Source organism: Zingiber officinale, chromosome 4A (genome assembly GCF_018446385.1).
Source record: "Zingiber officinale cultivar Zhangliang chromosome 4A, Zo_v1.1, whole genome shotgun sequence".
NCBI lineage: Eukaryota > Viridiplantae > Streptophyta > Magnoliopsida > Zingiberales > Zingiberaceae > Zingiber > Zingiber officinale.
In genome coordinates, this window is record NC_055992.1 from 22,014,969 (window position 1) to 22,030,599 (window position 15,631).

The window sequence follows — 15,631 nt, forward strand, 5'->3', positions numbered from 1 at the left end:
AGTCTGAGCTACCAGGCTTAGCACCAGACATGGAGATTGAATTTGAGATAGAGCTCATTCCAGCACAAATCCAATTTCCAAGGCACCGTATCGCATGGCTCCAGCAGAAGGAACTTCAGGATCAATTACAGGAGCTTCTTGACAAGGGTTTCATACGCCCTAGTCACTCACCATGGGGAGCACCTGTGTTGTTCGTGAAGAAGAAGGATGGAAGCATGCGCCTATGCATAGACTACCGTGCCTTGAACCAGGTCACAATTAAAAACAGGTACCCTCTCCCCAGGATAGATGACCTGTTTGATCAGCTAAAGGGAGCCACAGTGTTCTCTAAAATTGACCTCAGATCAGGATATCACCAGGTTAGAGTCAAGAAAGGTGATATACCTAAAACAGCTTTCAGGACCAGATACGGACATTATGAGTTCGTAGTCATGCCTTTCGGCGTGACAAATGCTCCAGCTACTTTCATGGACCTCATGAACAGAGTATTCAGAGAATACTTAGACAAGTTTGTCATCGTGTTCATCGATGACATTCTTATCTATTCAGCACTCAGGAGGACCATGCAGAGCACCTGAGAATAGAACCAGCTGTACGCCAAATTCACGAAATGTGAATTTTGGCTAGACCAGGTAGCCTTTCTCGGTCACATCATCTCCAAGGATGGTGTTATGGTAGATCCCAGCAAGATAGAAGCAGTAAGTAACTGGAAGAGACCTAGGAACGCCAGTGAAATCAGAAGCTTTCTGGGATTAGCAGGCTACTACAGGAAATTCGTAGAGGACTTCTCCAGGATAGCCTCCCCACTGACAGCTCTCACCAGGAAGAACAAGAAATTTCAGTGAACAGAGGACTGCGAGAACAGCTTCAACGAACTAAAACGGAGATTTATTTTAGCTATACCAGAAAACACAGACAGCTTCGACATCTACAGTGACGCCTCTAAATTGGGATTAGGAATAGTACTGATGCGGCAGGGCAAGGTGATCGCCTATGCCTCCAGACAACTCAAGGATTATGAGAGGAACTATCCTACTCACGACCTTGAGCTTGCAGCAGTGGTGTTCGCTCTCAAGATTTGGAGGCATTATTTGTACGGAGCTCAGTGCAGAGTGTATACAGATCATCAAAGTCTGAAGTATTTCTTTACTCAGAAGGATCTGAATATGCGACAGCGCAGATGGTTAGAGCTGGTCAAGGATTATGACATAGATATCCTCTACCATCCAGGGAAAGCTAATAAGGTAGCAGACGCACTCAGCAGGAAGTCCAGTGCTACCTTATTATCTTTAGCAGCTATGTCACCACCCCTAAGGAAGGAGATTACAGCTTTTAGTCTCGAGCTTATAGTCGGGCAGCTTTCCACTATGTCCTTAGCATCTACCTTGCTTGATGATATCCAGACAGCTCAGGAGCAGGATCCTGAAATCCAGAAAATCAAGCAAGGGTTAGCAGAGGCAAAAAGTGGAGAGTTCAGAGTGTCCGCCAGTGGGGTAGTGTACTGTGGTGACAGACTTTGTGTTCCAGATCAGGAGGAACTACGAAAACAGATTCTAGACGAGGCTCACAGGACTCCCTATGCGATGCATCCTGGTTCCACCAAAATGTATCAGGATCTAAAGAAACGATTTTGGTGGCCTGGGATGAAGCGAGATATTGCCAGATACGTCAGCATCTGTCTAACCTGTCAGAGGGTTAAGGCAGAACATCAGCGACCAGGAGGAGTTCTGCAGCCGATCCAGATTCCAGAATGGAAGTGGGAGGATATCTCTATGGACTTCATAGTGGGATTACCCAGAACCACGAATGGTTTTGATGCCATCTGGGTAATAGTCGACAGGTTGACTAAATCAGCCCACTTCTTAGCTATCAGAATATCCTATTCCATGGAGCAGCTAGCTCAGTTGTATCTCAAGGAGATTGTCAGGCTGCATGGAGTCCCACGAACCATTATATCAGACAGAGATTTACATCACACTTCTGGAAGTGTGTACAGTCAGCTATGGGCACCCAGTTAAAATTCAGCACAGCCTTCCATCCTCAGACAGATGGTCAGACGGAGCGAGTAAATCAGGTACTCGAAGATATGCTCCGGGCTTGTGCCCTAGATTTCAAGGGAAGTTGGTGCAAATATCTAGGTCTAGCAGAATTTGCATACAACAACAGTTATCAGGCCACTATCGGCATGGCACCTTATGAGGCACTCTATGGGCGGAGGTGCAGATCACCAATCTGTTGGTATGAGAGTGGTGAACAGAAGGAACTAGAGCTTCAGACAGATCTAGTAGCAGATACCACAGCAGCCATACAGCAGATTCGCCAGAGGAGTCGCCAGAAGAGCTATGCTGATACACGACGCAGACCCCTAGAGTTTTCGGTTGGGGATACAGTTTTCCTCGGAGTAGCTCCCATGAAGGGAGTCATGCGTTTTGGGAAGAAGGGCAAGCTAGCTCCCAGATATGTGGGACCATACCTTATCACGAAGAGAGTGGGCAAGGTAGCATATGAGCTAGAGCTACCTCAGGAGATGTCAGCTGTCCACAACGTATTTCATGTCTCCATGCTGAAGAAGCATATTCCAGACGCCACCCAGGTGATTGAGCCCCGGTGATCTCAGCTATGACAATCTGCCTATTCAGAAAATAGACCGAGCGGTAAAGAAATTACGGAACAAGGAAGTACCATTAGTCAAAGTCAGCTGGCAAAATCACACAGCAGCAAAGGCGACTTGGGAGACAGAGGCCAGCATGAGACAGAAGTACCCAGAATTGTTTTAGTTCGGGATGAACTTTTTATAAGGTATGGGGGATTGTAACGCCCAAAAATTCTCAAACTTGCATTAGAATTATTCTATGATTTTTCTGGAATTTTTAGATATTTTTCCGGAATTTTCCGAGTAGCGGAAGTAGCAAAAATAATTAGACGAATAAAAAGGCTTAAGCGGGAATCGAACCTGGAACCTCTCGGGTCCGCTAAACCCTTAGTTAGCTTTAGTAACCGGTGAACCCAGCCGGGCCGTGCTGAAAGAAAGGAGAATCAAATAAATTTATGTTAGAGTTGGGTTCAATTGAACCACTTAATATAAATTAGAAATATAAGTTGGGTTGGTTTTATTGGTTCGGCAGCCCCTCCTCACAAAGAAAACCTCACGCAACTCTCCTTCTCCCGTTTCTTTCTCTCGGCGCAACCAACAAATCAAAGGAGACCTAGGGTTCCTTCCCTAGGATCGTGTGTTCACTTTCCGGCGACAACACCAGCACGAAGTCGGTTCTTCTCTGCGAGAGGAACGCGAGGACGTAAGCGGTTCGTCGAACGGAGCAGTTTTCCGGAAAACCTAACGGATAGAATCGTAAGAAAACCTTGCGATTGAGGTAAGAAACCCCTCACCTGCAGTATAATTGCTCTCGCTTGTTAGTTTTGGCGTTGGTTCAGTAGTTCTACAGTTTTCAGTTTTAGGGTGTGCTTTTAGTGCACACCAAGCATTCGGTAGAATGCCCAGTCAGAAGGATGCAACAGTAGGCATCCTAACAGCATGTAAAATGTATTAGAAACATTTTATTCAGCTTATTATCAGTTATTACAGCTATATGGATCAGATATCCATTGGGCGGGCTCCCACAGTAGCCTCTAGGTTCAGATAACCTAGCTCTAGGTTCAGATAACCTAGAACAGCAAAGTAAAATAAAACAGTATTCAGTATTTTACTTTTATTCAGTTGGCACTGTACTTGGATCAGATATCCATGGGCTGGACTCCCACAGTCGTCCCTAGGTTCAGATAACCTAGTAACCCTGCTGGATTCGGAACTTGCAATCCCGGGTCTCGTAGGGATGCGCGCACAGTAAGTACAGTTGCCAGGGCCCCAGCAGCATGTCTAGTATTTTCATCTATTATTATATATAGTTTTCCAAATATGTAATCAGTGATGGAAACACTAACTTAGTTCAGTTTCAGTTAATTATCTCAGTTAAGTTTCATGATTTGAGTTCATGACCAGTTAGAGGTATATGCATGATCAGTTCAGTATTCATGCTTAGTTTCAGATATAGTATGCTATGCTCAGCTTGTTTGTATGCCATGAACAGTTCAGTACATGTTTGTATGTCATGCCATGTTGCCATGCTCAGTTCAGTTTTCAAACAGCATGTTTTAAAAACATAATCGCATCGTTGCATGTTTTTGTGAGGTAGATGGTTTCTTACTAAGCTCTTTAGCTTACAGATACTACTTTTCTCATACTGCAGATACAGGTAAAAGAAAAGTGGACTAGCGGAGGCTGGAGGACAATGCTATGGAGGTGTGTGTGCAAGGGGTTTGGAATAAAGATCCTAGGGGTCTAAACAGCTTAATTCCAACATTTACGTTGTTAGTTTACTTATGGTTTAGTCCTTAGCTTGTTAAATGTTTTAATCCAGTAGAACTATGCACTATTCAGTTTGTCCAGTTTGGGACGCATGTAAGTTAATGTTAGAATGTTTTTCATGTATCTAGAACCTATGTCTGTGAGTTGTGGCATGTTCCAGTGCCTAAAAGTTCTGAAATCAGGAACTCTGATTTCATATCAGAGTTGGATCGGTCTGCCGACCGATCCGTTGCAGTATCAGGGTCCTGGATCGGTCAGCCGACCGATCTAGAGGCATACAGTATGCTATCTGATCGGTCGTCCGACCGATCCAGCATCGAACAGAGGGCATCCCAGCGTCTCCAGGTGCCTGGATCGGTCTGCAGACCGATCCAAACACACCTGGATCGGTCATGCCGACCGATCCAGCCTTTGCTAGATCGGTCCGCAGACCGATCCAGCAGGGCACAGAATCGTAGCAAGTTTGATCGATCCGTGGATCGATCAATAGCTAGCTGGGAAGTTAGATTTGAGTTCCTAGCTCAGATGGGAGGTCAAGTATCCTCCTTAGCACATGTACACCAACCGGAAAGGGCCCTGAATCCTTCCTTATAACAGCATGGGTGTACCAGTTGTCAGTTTAATAGAGTCAACTAGTAAAATTTTATTTTACCCAGTTTCCGCACAGTAGCATCAGTAGCTAGGGTAGCGATCCGGCTCACAGCTTAGTTCCCAGGAGTCGGGACGTTACAGGTTGTTCCCTTTAGGAACCCGACCTCACTGTCGCTCTTCCAGTTGCATACCTCAACTTACCTGCCAAACATGATCCTCTAGACATGTTTGGTCTTTTGTTTGCTCAGTGTCTGATCGCCTGATCCACTAAGACTTTTCCTGCAATACCATATTAGCCAAACAACAATAATAGTAATACAGAAAACAATGGTAAACCTAACCCTAGATTTACCGAGATCCGCTGGTCCGGTCTACCGCACGCGGTCGACCGGAAACCATCCGATCAACCTTGCTTGGAGTTCACTCCTCCAAGACTTCTCATTACCTAAGGTTACCACCCCCTAGGATTTTCTCCACTTGACTTCACTCGCCAAGACTCAGTATTCGGCTACCCAGGGATCAAGTCCTCCAGACCTATCCACCTGGCTTCCACGACATACCGAGATTTCCCTTACCTAGCCTACAACTAGGACTCAGTATTCGGCTACCCAGGGATCAGGCCCTCCAGACCTATCCACCTGACTTCCACGATATACCGAGATTTCTCTCCTTGCCTAGCCTCCAACTAGGACTTCCCTTGCCTAGCCTACAACTAGGACTTCCCTAGATCAAACTCCATACTTAAACATACTTAAGCATACTTAAACATATTTGTCTGACATTAAAACCTTGGAGGTCAATTACACTAACAATCTCTCTTTTTTGATGTTTGACAAATATGTTTAAGTTAGGTCAATTCAAAAATATTTAGATTTCTAATTTAAACACTTCTTCTCCCCCTTTTGTCATACAACAAAAAGAACTCTCCATAAATGGCTTTAGTTGCTAAGGATCCCTAAGTTTTGCACCAACAATGATGGAATACTTGTAAATATTTTCAAGATATGCCTAAGGTATTCCCTCACCCATTTGATGTATAATAGAGTTTTCAAAAACGAGTCATAGAGATTTTGAAAAAGCCTCATTCCATTAAAAAATTGAGGAAATTTACAGTATCTTTTTCAAAATAATTTTGAAGAATGCACTATGTAAAATCTCTCAAAAAGTATTTCAAGACTTAAAGTATTTTTGCAAAACCATGATATAGAAGTTTTAATGCTTGCAAAAATTTCTCAGAATTTCTTTCAAGAATACTTTTCAAAAATATTTGGAAAGAGTTTTTATCAAGCATCCTTGTTAAAGCTGAGGTCAAAAAATATTTTCAAGGAAATTCTCAAAGGAATTCTCTATGTAAAATTTTATTTTCAAGGAATATTCAAAGTATTTTGGAAACTATGATTTTTCAGAAGGTTTTCAAAAAGTTTGAAGAGAATGATTTTGAAAAGATAATGCTTGAGCTAGGTTTAAAAAATAGTATTTTGAGTTTTGTAAACTAAAGAATTTTGAATTCTCTAGGTTTTCAAAACCAGATTTCTTTAAATAAGTATGTAAAGATAATTTTCAAAAAGTATTTGATTAAGAGATTTTAAGATATTTTTCAAAAAGATTTGTAAAGAAGTTTTATCAAGCAATTTTCAAAGTGTTTTATCAAGAGTGTTTTGAAACATTTTTTTTTTGTAAAATATGTTTTTAAAAGCATGATTTTGAAAAAAAATATGTCCTTCAACCAAGTCTCTCCCCCTTAACTGGACACTATTTTTTTAGATATCCTTGTTACCCACAAGGAAGACTTTTCTATGTGTGTCTAAGAGTCATGATTGACTTAAGGTTCTAAAGACTTAGGCGGTGAATAACAATAATTATATATATAATACACCCAATCAATCATCAATCAAGATTTGAAAAATGTATCATAAGAAAATAGATTTATAAGTTTTCAAAATCTTTTTTAAGAAAATAGTTTAAATTTTAATTTTCTTAGCATCTCACCCATTCTAAATTTCCAAGTATGGTAATCCTATAATTGTGTGAGATGACTTTATTGGTTTTGAGTTTTTTTTAAAAAAAAAACTTAAATTAATTTTTGGGTTAAAATGAATGATTAATTAATGGTAACATTATTTGAACTAATATTTAGTTTAGAGATTTTAAATTTATTAACTAATTAATAAAGGATTAATTTAAAATTCAATGATTATTAATTAGGTTAAGAATTAATTTTAATTGCTATGGTTGTAGGTTGATTGTTAGATTAATAATTGGTTTAAACATAATTTAAAAGTTAGTTTCAATTGAGTATGATTATTTAAGTTTAATTAATTACTTTTTAAAGGTTAAAGTTAAATTAATTTATTTATTGTTTAAAATAATTTTGATTAATTTTAAGTTTTAAATTAAGTTTAAAATAATTAAATAATTAAGTTTTTTTAAAAAATTTTAATTAAGTTTTTAAAATAATTTTAATTAAGTTTTTAAAATAATTTTTATTAAGTTTAAGAAGATTTTTAAATAAGTTTTAAAATAATTTTTAATTAATTTAAAATAATTTAAATTAAGTTTTTTAAAAAAATAATTTTAATTAAGTTTTAAAATAATTTTGATAAAGTTTTTAAAATAATTTTAATTAAGTTTTAAAATAATTTTAGTTAAGTTTTAAAAAGATTTTTAAATGAGTTTTAAAATAATTTTTAATTAAGTTGTAAAATAATTTTAATTAATTTAAGTTTTAAATTTAAAAATAATTTTGATTAAAAAATAATTTTTAATAAGTTTTTAATAATTTAATTTAATTAGGTTTGAATTAGGTTTGATAATTAATTTTGAATAAGGTTTGAATTAAAGTTTGAATTAGGTTTGATAATTAATTTTGAATTAAAGTTTTGATTTAATTATTCGAGAAAGATTATTGAACCCATGTTAGATTCAAACTTAGCTTTGGGTTAATCAAGCAGGCTTCCTAAGGATAAGCTTTCAGTTCAGTGGCGAGGCATACGACCTACTTGGATATCATTAGACCACTTGCTGAAGGCTTTCCAAACTGTTCTCGCCCAAAAAACTTAATACTAAATTTTGGTCTAACTAGCCCATGTTTGACTGGGGTAGCTTCGGTCAAATCCACTAAGTCTAGTGCACTAGGTAGAATTCCATATTCAGCCTAGACATGCCTTCGACAAACTTTCTTTGACGTACTATCATCTCAATCCATTCCGGTGCTATGTTGTTAGGGTTTGGTAAACCTTTTTCATCTAACTGTTCTAAATTAAGAAAAGATGAATAATTTGGTATATAACAGATAAGTATGCATGATCATGGCAACTCAAACAATTCAAACAAGTCATGCATGATACAAATTGTTTATTAATATTCTTGTTTTGTTATTGTTGTTTTATTATTATTGTTATTGTTGTTTTATTTAAATTGTTATTATTTAATATTACTATTTATTATTATTATTATTATTATTATTATTATTATTATTATTATTATTATTTAGTGTTATTGTTTTATTATTGTTATTATTTATTTATTTATTATTATTTAGCGTTGTTGTTTTATTGTTATTATTATTATTATTGTTGTTGTTGTTTTATTATTATTATTATTATTTAGTGTTGTTGTTTTATTATTGTTATTATTTATTTATTATTATTGTAGTTGTTGTTTTATTATTATTATTATTATTATTTAGCGTTGTTGTTTTATTATTGTTACTATTTATTTATTATTATTGTTGTTGTTTTTGTTGTTTTATTATTATTAATGTTGTTGTTGTTTTATTGTTATTATTATTATTTAGTTTTATAATTAAAAGGTACATTATTATAATTAAGTTTATGAAAGTTTTGTTTTAAATTTGGTTTTGATTTATAATTTAAATCTAGATTATGTGAGTTTATAAAATTATTAATAATGTTTTCTAAATTATTAATTTTATTTTTCAAAACATTATTTTGTTTTTCTAGTTTTCTAAATTTTGATTTATAGTTTAATTTCTTATTTTTGCTTTCTAAATTTTTAGTTAAATTCTGTTTACTATTAGTTAATCTTAGATTATTATTATTTTGATTCAAATTATCTTGAATACATTGATTAAATATATTTTAGTCTTGATTAAGGTTTGAGTTAATTTGGTCAATTTTAATTATATTTGAATTAATTAAGTTTTTATTATTTTTGGTAAGTAATATAGGATTTTCATGCTTTTTCAAATTCAAATTATAATTCAAACAAGAAGGATCTAAAGCATTTAATTTTTCATGTAACATAAATTTATTTACCATATTTGCTCCCCCTGAATCCTTGGGTCTTCTCTCTGGACATTGAGATTTGTAATGCCCCATCTTTTTGCACTTGAAACATTCGATGTGGTCCTTCTTTTTCCGGACTCCAGGCATCGGTTCCTCCTTTGCCTCCGGTTGTGCGGATTTATTCATTGGACATTTATTTTTGTAGTGCCCTTTTTCACTGCAATTAAAACATATTATGTGTTCTTTAAATTTTGTATTTACAAGATTACCTTTTGAATCCATATTAGGATTCTCCCCCTTGACCATTGCCATTTCGGATTTAGGCTCGAGTGTTTGGTCGAACTCGGGTTCGAATCCATCAGCCTCCTCCTCAACCACTAGTGCGATGAAACTGATTTGATCTTGTTCTTCTAGATTTGGTTCTGAGGATAGCTCTTCGGATTGGGATTCAAGTTCAAATTCGTTTTCGCCTTGATCTTCTAGCCTCGACGAAGTCTCGTGAAGCTCGATCAATTTGGTCCACATCTCGAATGCGTTCTTGTAACCTTCTAATTGACACAAAACTTCATTAGGCAAAATATCTATCAACATATTCATTACCTTTGTGTTCAATTCTGAGTTTCGAGAAGGTTGTCTTAGTGTGATCCAGTTGTCGAAATTGTTGCTTCCAATGAAACATTCCATCATTTGCCTCCAGGAATTGAAGTAGACTTGATCGTACGGTGGAGGGTCGTAGATACTTCGTCCTTCTTGATATGATATCGACATTCTTGCAAGAAAAGATTTAAAAGAAAAATAGAAAAATATTTCCAAGACTTTCGCCTTGGGATTAGTAGTGCTTGAAAGATAAAGATAAGAAGAAAAAAAAATATACTAAAAGAAAAGAAAAAAGTTTTAAAATGCTTTGAAAAATGGTTAAGTTATTTCAGAGCTAACGAGGCTCTGATACCAATTGATAGATCGTTTGGAGCGATAGAGGGGGGGGTGAATAACGCGCTTTTTTTTTAAAACTAATCTTTTCTTTTATATCAAAGTCGTGCACAGCGGAAAGTAAAAAGAGACAGATTGTTTACTTCGTTCGGAGCCGAACTCGACTCCTACTCGAAGGCTCGCGGTCCTTGACCGCACCGGTGAGCAAACCACTATAACTCTTCTTTACGAAATTCTCCGGAAAGAAGTAGATCGTACAATGGAGCAAGGTAGTAATACCCTACTATCTTGCTTAAATGAATTACAAATGCATGCTTTAAAATAAATTTTACCGACAAATAAAATGGAGATTTAGCTTAGGTCGGCACTTCCGGATGATGTAGCTTGCTGCACAGATGAAGACGAGACGGTTGCAGAGCAGGAATTTGATCAGAAAAGTTGTTCTCTTGGCCTCTGTCTTCGAGTCTGAATTTATAGGTATGATGGCTGTTCAGTCGACCGAACAGGCTCCTTCCCTGTTCATCGAGATTTGCTGTGATCTGTATTTACTGCACCATTAATATTGATGGTTCGGTCGACCGATCCTCAGGTTCGGTTGACCGATCAGTGTAATTTCCTTCTACATCTGATCGTTGCTGATTAAACTGATCTGTGCTGAGTCATCTTGGTTCGGTCGACCGATCCTCTGGTTCGGTCGACCGATCCGGCCAAACCTGCAACACAGTATTAAGCAAAGTATCCCTGCAACACAAAGGTTAGCACAGTAATATATAATGCATGAGTATGACAGTTAGGACTGTCTTGATCTCAACTTGGAAACCTTCCCGATTTCTTTAGTTGGATCAGCGACCTTAGGTTGTTCCCTTTAGGAACCCGACCTCACTGTCGCTCTTCCAGTTGCATACCTCAACTTACCTGCCAAACATGATCCTCTAGACATGTTTGGTCTTTTGTTTGCTCAGTGTCTGATCGTCTGATCCACTAAGACTTTTCCTGCAATACCATATTAGCCAAACAACAATAATAGTAATACAGAAAATAATGGTAAACCTAACCCTAGATTTACCGAGATCCGCTGGTCCGGTCTAACGCGCGCGGTCGACCGAAACCCATCCGATCAACCTTGCTTGGAGTTCACTCTTCCAAGACTTCTCATTACTTAAGGTTACCACCCCCTAGGATTTTCTCCACTTGACTTCACTCGCCAAGACTCAGTATTCGGCTACCCAGGGATCAAGTCCTCCAGACCTATCCACCTGGCTTCCACGACATACCGAGATTTCCCTTACCTAGCCTACAACTAGGACTCAGTATTCGGCTACCCAGGGATCAGGTCCTCCAGACCTATCCACCTGACTTCCATGATATACCGAGATTTCTCTCCTTGCCTAGCCTCCAACTAGGACTTCCCTTGCCTAGCCTACAACTAGGACTTCCCTAGATCAAACTCCATACTTAAACATACTTAAGCATACTTAAATATATTTGTCTGACATTAAAACCTTGGAGGTTGATTGCACCAACACTCGGAACAATCCGGAGGTGGAGAAACCTCGTACAACTCAAACAACAAGATACAATTCAAAATAAGAAGTAAATACAGGAATACAAATGAAAAACCTCTTCTTGATTGATCTCTTATTGATGAAGATGCGTCTGGACTAGTTGGAAAGTGCAACAACACTTATCATCCAAGCTCGAAGTTCGGCGATAAAAAGCAGTAATGCAAACATCACACAATTTATCTAATGAATACGGTCTTTCTATGGGCACCCCTTGGATCATAGCCTTGATAAGGTCTATCAAGGTAATGGATTTGACCCTTGAGGGTCCAATATTGACCAAGTCCAACTTGATTAATCAAGTTAGACTTGGGAAGACTATTTTTCTATTTGTTCAATTAACAAGTGATAAATAAGTTCTAAACTTACGGTTAGCCTTGTATCCAAGTCCAGATCGATTGCATACGGCTCTTTGTTTTCCAAGAATCAAATCAAGATTCTTGGAACCCACAACAAACCATTCCAATGTATCCTTCAGTTCCTTGACTTGACTTTTCAGGCTAGAATTTTCTTTCTCAAGCTCTTGGACTTGAGTTGAAGTTTCAGTCTGAACTGATTCAGTCAAAGAGCTTGGGTTAGTCACTTCCTTAAGGGTTGTTATCTCCTTTTGGAGTGACTTGATCCAGATATTGTGTTGGAACCCTAAGGTTGTTTTGATGTGATTAACAAGTTAAGTTAGGTCCTGTCGTGTTTTTAACCTTATGTCTAAGTGTGTAGGAGCTTAGGAGCACAGGGAGTCGAGCAAAAGACGCAACTAGCGAGAAGGACGATATGGGAGGGAGCCGACGGGCTCGATAAGTCTGAGGTACTAGGCGCTGCGTGTAACCACCCAATTTTCCCTATTTCAAGTTCTAAAAGTCCATAAAAATATTTGGAAATACTTTTAAAATATTCTAGAGATTTTTAGGAATTTTTAGAGTATTTTTACGTAATTTTTGGATGTCGTTTAGTAGGGTTAAAAAAAAAGAAAGAAGTTTAAAAAAAAAGTTGTAGAAGCTAGGTTTCGAACCCAGCTCCTCGGACCCAAGCACAACCGGCCAGACCAATCGAGCTAAGCTCGTTTTGTTAACTAAATATGGGAATAAATTTATTTAAGGTATAGTTTCGATTTAAACCCTAGTATAAGAAAAGGAATTTAGGTTTCTTTTCGGAAAATAAAAAACTTCTCTCGAAATTTCTCTTCTCCTCACGCACGCGGCGCCGTTCCTTCTCTCGGGCGAAACCACAGCCAAGGCTAGGGTTTCCTCCCTCCGGCGTCGGCAAAGGGTTTTTCCGGCTGGTTTTCACCCGTGGGTGACCATTCCGACAAGGAGAGCTCGGGAAATACAAGGAAACGGTGGAATCAAAGCTCCGCCGAAACCCTAGAGCACTTCCCCTCCGGTTGTAAGTCCAAGAACTCAATGTGAGTTGCTTCTCACCTGCAGTAGGAGTAGTTTTCGAGATTTCAAACGCTTTCTTTTGCTTCTTCTTCATAGATTAAGTTTCAAAATTAGGTTTTGGTGGTGCATGCTAAGTTTCAATGGGATACGATTATTCCTGATGCTCGGTTAGGTACAATTGGGTTTTGGTATTGTTAGTGTTGTGCAATTTGAATGGTGAAACTTTGTTTTCCTATGGTTCTGATATTGCTGGACGGTTTTAAATTGGAACAATGAAGTTCTTCTCCGCTGTGCTTCTTATCAATGTCATTGAGTAGATAAGTTGCAATTAGAAGTGTGCTGCTGCATTTGCTTAATTGAATTGCTGAGGTTGTAGGGAAACCTAGTCGACTTTGTGCAGAATTTTAGAGTGCATGAACAGAATGTTTTCCTTTTCCTTAAGCATTTCAATTAGAATCTTTTTATTCGGTTTAGATGTGAAAAGCATGCACAGTTTCCTCTTTAGTATGCAGATTTAGTTATTTCCATGCTATCCAATGAGCATGATCAGTTTCTTTTGCCACTAGATATGCACGGTGATACTTTCTAGTCTCTTTTGCTATTTGAATATCTTGAGCATGCAATTATTAGTTTCTTTGCTTTTACCTAAGCATGAGTTTCTATCTTTAAGAACTATAAGCAAGAAAGACTAAGGTCTAGACTTGATTTCAATTCCAGAAGATTGAATATCAAAAGCGCACACAAGGTGTTTGCTTAAATGCCAAGTAAGGGCAAGTTTAAAGAAGTTATAGTTAAAAAGAAAGTATTTTACTTTTAAAGGGCATGTACCGGACACAAGGTCCAAGGGATGGGCTCCAAGATGCCCCTAGGCACAAGGCCTAGAAGTTCCTTAGTAGTTTCAGGATTAGCTACCTCGACTCTTATTAAGGATGCGCGCAAAAAGTTGGTACAATGCCGGGCCCAAAAGAAGTTTATTATTATTTTGAAGTATTAAAGTATAAGTTTTGAAACAAATGAAACAAGCTTCAAATATGTTTAGAATTAGAAAGTTTAGTTTCTTGTTGTTTGAAGCATTCAGTAGTAGTTTTATTTGTTTCTTGCTATTAGATTATTCAGCATGTTTAGTTTTATTTGCTTTCAGCATGCTGTTATAGTTTTATTCTTATGAGCATGTTTAGCTTTACATGTTTAGCTTTACATGTTTAGTAGTTTTACATGTTTAGTAGTTTTACATGTTTAGTAGCTTTACATGTTTAGTAGCTTTCCATGTTTAGTATGCTTATTGGTTTATGAGCATATTTAGCTATACAATGATTAGCATTTCAGTTAGCATGATTTCCTTTGCTATATATGAGCATGAGTAGTTTTATATGTTAGCATTCAGTTTTAGCATGTTTTTATTTATATACATGCATATCGAGTTTTTGTGAGTAGATAGCGCTCACTAAGCTTTATGTTTATAGACTGCATTTCCTCCTACTGCAGATAAAGGGAAAGAAAAGATACAGTGAAGGAAGGTGATGTAACGATCACCCTTCTTACTACTACTACTCTCTAAGGATGACCGTTACTTAACTACTAACTCTACTTAACCGGTATGATTAAAATCCTTGAAGAAACCCTACCGAAAAATTTCGGCAGAATCTCCCCTGTACCGGTGACCAAATCAACAATACAAACAAACTATACTCAGCCACAGGCGGCTGGAACATATATTTTCACAACCAAAAGGAATAACATCACCACGCAGTTTAATGAAGTCAAAGCATGCAAGTAATAAATAGCGGAAACAAAATAAAAACATACAGTTAACTAACAGCGGAAGACTAAATGACTCATCTAATACATTCTTAATAAATTCTTAAACTAAGTCCCAAGGCTTCCATAGTCCTGGCATCACACATCCCTCGAACACCTCCTTGTCGCCTTCCTTTCTATATCTTTTCCTTTCCTGTATCTGCAGTAAGAGGAAGTGTAGTCTATAAGCAAAATTTGCTTAGTAAGCGCTATCTAACTCACAAAAACTCGATATGCATGTATATAAATAAAAACATGCTAAAACTGAATGCTAACATGCAAAGCTACTCATGCTCATAAATAGCAAATAACAGTAAGCTAACTCATGCTCTCCTAATAGTAAAGAAACATACTGAAAGGCTAAACATGTAAGACAAGTCTATACTATCATGCTAGCATAAAGAATTTAACTTACTGAATTCTAAACACTTTTTGATTCTTATTAAACTTACTTAATAACTTATTCTTTTATTTTACTTATTTAAAACTTATTCTTTAATACTTGTAAACTTTTGTAAACACATTATTTTATTAGTTCAAAAGCTTATACTTATAATACTTCAAAATAATAATCAACTTCTTCTTGGGCCCAGGCATAGTACCATCTTATGCGCGTTCCCTAATAGGTTGGGGTAGCGAGCCACCAATCCTAAAAGAGCAGACCTCGGTCTACCAGGGCCAAGACCTCGGAATTGAACACCTGGATTTGTTTAACGACAACCTCAGAAGTCGGGTACTAGCCTCTTCTTAAAAGTAAAATAC

General features: G+C 37.3%; 1 protein-coding gene across 1 annotated transcript in view; it reads left to right on the forward strand.

The window, feature by feature from the left end:
- Positions 1 to 12,863: 12,863 nt before the first annotated feature.
- Positions 12,864 to 15,631, forward strand: part of LOC121969691 (alpha-galactosidase 1-like) — a 30,512-nt gene continuing 27,744 nt past the window's right edge. The window contains exon 1 of the mRNA XM_042519917.1: positions 12,864 to 13,095. The gene's annotated coding sequence lies outside the window, so the exon portion shown is untranslated. The remainder of the gene's footprint in view (positions 13,096 to 15,631) is intronic.